The following is a 4205-nucleotide window of genomic DNA, read 5'->3' as shown; positions in this document are numbered from 1 at the left end:
CGTCCTTCACCTAGTCCACCCTCCAGGGCCTGACGCCTGGGGGAAACGCTCCTGAGCGAGGCGGCCCGAACCATGCTCGCTCACCACCTCCACACCACCAGCTGCGACCCCAGGCGAGTGCGGGAAGAACCGACGGGCGGCTCGCAGCGGGGGAGGCAGGGGCAGAGGCCGCCGGGGGACGGGGCGCATCCCCCTCCTCCACTTCCCCTTCCAAGGGGAGGGGCACCACGCGCCCACGCAGCACACAGCCCGGCGCTGGACGCCAAAACCCGGCCCGGCCCGGCGTGACCCTCCCCCAACTCGGAGGGGGGAGGCACAGGCCGCATTAGGCAAAAGAGCAGCGCTTGGCCCCCACCGCGGGGGCCAGCGCACCCCTCGCGCGAGGGCGGCTCTTGCCCACACGCTGTGGCAAGTAGCGCCGGCAGCTACTGCCCTGCAGACTTCAGGAGGGGCGGCGGCTGGGGGGTCCAGGTACCCCAAGGCCCCCCTCTCAGATCGCTAGAGAAGGCTTTCTCACCGAGGGCGCGTCGTGCCCCACACACCATCGCTCGCCCCTTCGGGGACCCACGGGAGTGGGAACACTCCCAAAAAGTGGGAAGTCAGAAGGGGGGGGGGTCTGCGGTATGGGTAAAGCACACAGCCCATGTGAGCGTCCACGGTCAGAGCCGGGAGGGCAAGAGTCTGTGCTGCCACCAGGCTTGCCTTTCAGACTTTTCCACGTGGGTGGAGGGATGCCACGTCCGGAAAGCCAGACGGGGACCCCCCCTTCACATCTCCCGGCCCACCGCGGTCGCTCTCACGACCACATGCAGCCTTCCCGGTCAAGGGAGAAGCATGGGGCGTGCCACTCAAGGGCCAAGGGCTGCCCTCACTGGCACACAGTGAGGGAGACCCATGACAAGGGGTCCACCTGAGCCCCTCCCGGGGAGGGGACACAAGCTTCCCCTGCCTTACCGTCTCGACCCCCTCCCCTGAGCTTTAGGAAGCTGCTCGTGGGGCACGCCACCACCACAGTGGGGACCCGAGGGGACTCACCGCTGGGAGAGGAAAACGACACCACCGCTCGGCCTCGGGCATCTGACAGGCAACCCGGAGTACTCCAGGGGCACCACAGAGGACCAGGGGAGGCACGCTCACGCACCCGCAGGGATGCGAAGCATGGCAGCGAGGGAGGCCTCCCCCCACTTTGGGGAGGGACCGCTCGCAAGGCACACGCCAAGGAGGCAAAGCGAGAATGCCTGCTGCGTCCCAAAGGACCCAGGCCCCCCCCCCCGACTGACACCCGAAGGCAGCAGGGCGGGAGACCAGAGGTCAGGCTGGAGGCCGCACCCCTGCCTTCCCCCACACCACCCGCAGGTGGGGGAGGAGCAGCGAGGGGCCCGCGACAGAATGAGAGGCGCGGCCCAACTCACCATGAGCGGCCGTCCCTCACCTGGCGCGGCTTAAGCCCAAGCCCAGGAGAGCGCCACATCACCACATCGATCAGTCCTGGCAGAGCCAGGGAAGAGCCCAGAAGAGGGGAGGGAGGGAGGGAGGGAGGGAGGGCCAGCAAAGACAATCACCACGGGGGCCTGCTTCAGCTTCACCGGCCCCCCCTCCTCCTCCTCCTCCTCCTCCTCCCCTTCCTCTCTCAGGGGAGAGACAGCGGCTGACAACCCCGGGAGGGAGAATGCCTGACACGTGGCACGGAGCCAACAGGGTGGGGTTGTTCCAGCCGAGCCGCCGGGTGCCCGCAGCAGGGAGGCACACAGGGTAGAAGACCCCACAGGGCCACGCGCCCTGCCGCCCTCGGGTCAGCCAAAGACCGGAGGGGACACCGCAGCATGGGCCAGCTGGATGCACAAGCGAGAGCCGGCGCACAGGCCCAGGCGAGCGGCCCCCACGCGGGGTGCAAAGGGCAGGGTCAGGCCTTGGACAGCAGCCGAAAGCCCAAAGCCCCCCACGTGCATCCAGAGGCCCAAGGTCTCCAGCGACAGGCGCTGAAGAGGATCGTGTCAGCATCTACCTGGTGACAGAAAAGGCCTATTTCGGCCGCGAAAAATGTCCATGCCCAGCAGCGGGGCCCACCCACAGGACGTGGGGGTATCCCCGGAACCCCCATCCGGACACTTGTCCCCCAGCCCTGCCCTAGAGTCGCCAGACCCAGCGCTCTCAGGGCCATCTGGTCGACCCGGGGAGCGTGACCGCAAGGAAGGGACAGGGACAGGAAGGAGGTGGAGCCGGCCGGCCAGCCGGGGAAGCCCTTCCCGGCTTGCCCACGCGGGCAGGTATCGGTCTGTCCGGAGCTCCAGACGGGGACTTGGCTCCCCCAAAATCCAGGACACACCATCCAGCTCAGGCCGGTCCCCACCTCCCGACAGATCGACCGACCGACAGGGAAACACTCCGAGGGCGGGGGGGCGGGGGGGGGGGGAATGAGAGCGTGGGAAACGAAGTCTTGTCCAACGACCGGGACCCTACATGGGCACGCCTCAGGCCCAGGTGCACCCTTCCCGGCCACACCCGGGAGCAGGGGGCCGGCGGGGTACCATCCACCATCTCCGGATCCATCAGGACTTGGAAAAAAAATGTTTCCACGGAGGCGCCTCCGACGAACGGACCCCGCGAAGGAAGGCGCCGGGGCCCGAGCCACCCTTTCCGCTCCACCCCTCACGGCTTGTGCCGGTCTAGACCTCGTCAGTACGACTCCGCACGGGCCGGCGGTAGCCATCAGTCGGGGGGCAGGGGGGGAGGGACCCATGCCGGCATGACGACCGGGAAACAAGCGTGCCGGCCACCGAGCCTGTCGCGCCCTCCAACGCCCTCACAGCGCACAGCCCGGGCCGCTCCTCACTTCGGGGATGAGAGGCTGGAGGGACGGCGGGCGGGAGTCATTCACGCTCCAAAGGGCGACCCGGGACAAGGCCAGGCCACCCGAGCACAGGCAGTCCCGGGCGCCGCACACCCTCTCCCCTCGCTAGGGAGGCGGCCCGGCCCAGGCCTGGTCGGTCCCCGGGGCCGGAGCGGCAAGAGCGGATGCTGGTCGACCCGGCCAGGCGGCCCCAGAACCTGCCTGGGGAGCGCGGTGACAGTCACTCCCTCACAGGCCTGCACGCCCAATCTCCGGTGAGAGAGGGACACTCCCAGGCCTCTGAGCCACCGGAGCTGTCGCCGCCAGTGTCGCCAGCCTCCCGGAACTCTGACTCAGGCCGGATGGCTGAGTCACATCCCTCGCGAAGGTCCCCAAAGCTGCAGAGGGAAGGGACGATATAAAAGCGGACACTAGATGGCACGCGACAACCGCCACCAACGTCACCAGGACAGATCCGGAAGGCCGGCCGGCCGGCGGCGACACAACGACACAGCGCCGGCCACCCAAATGCCCGAGCTCTTCCCGGGGCCGAGGCGCCAGGCGTCCTGCACGACCGCGAGGCTTCCACTACGGAGCTGCCTCCTGGCAAGGCACTGCGTGGCGTGATGGCAGCAGATGGAAAGAGGGGGGCGGCGGCGGCGGCGGCGGCGGCGGCGGGGAAGGAGCTGGGAAGAGGTTCTCGCTGTTGCCTAGAAGGAGCCGCGCTCGCTCCCCCAAGCATGTCCCTTCCTGGGCTTGGGAATTCCAGAGAGAAGCCGGCGCGGTGAGGGTGGCACTAGCGAGAGAGATCTCAGGTTCCCCTCCACCTTCTCTTCTCTCCCCCACCCCCACCCCACCTCCCTGCACGGAGCTGGAGGAGGGAGGGAGAGAGGGAGGGCGGGAGGGTAGGCGGGGACTGGCAAAAACGAAACCCGGCAAGCTCTCGGAGAACGACAACGCAGGAGTCGGTATACCTGCCACCCTTACCGACGGAGACGGTCTGTCAAAAGCAGACAAGCAAAGCCCAGAAGCTTAGGAAGGGAGAGAAGGATACAGTCGATCCTAGGAAAGTGGAAATGAAAATCTCTCTCTGCATAGACTGAGACAAAGTCCAAAGAGAACAAATGGCTGCCTGGGGCAAATGCTCTGGTGGTCAGGTCATAGAAACATGGATTTCAGCATGACTGACCAACCACAACGGAGGGAAAGTACAACGCAACACTATGAGTGTGTGTGTATGTGTGGGGGGGTGAACTGAAATCTCATCCAAAACAAAACAAAACAAAACAAAAAAAGGAAAACAACCCCCCCCCCAAAAAAAACCCAAAAAACAACAACAGATGAAGAAGAAGAAGGAAGCCCACGACCAACAGGG

Source organism: Sus scrofa, chromosome 8 (genome assembly GCF_054392235.1).
Source record: "Sus scrofa isolate SSC_HxYL_T2T_F1_AM1 chromosome 8, Sscrofa_HxYL_maternal_Yorkshire_Landrace_v2.0, whole genome shotgun sequence".
Taxonomy (NCBI): Eukaryota; Metazoa; Chordata; class Mammalia; order Artiodactyla; family Suidae; genus Sus; species Sus scrofa.
This window is presented reverse-complemented; position numbering follows the sequence as displayed.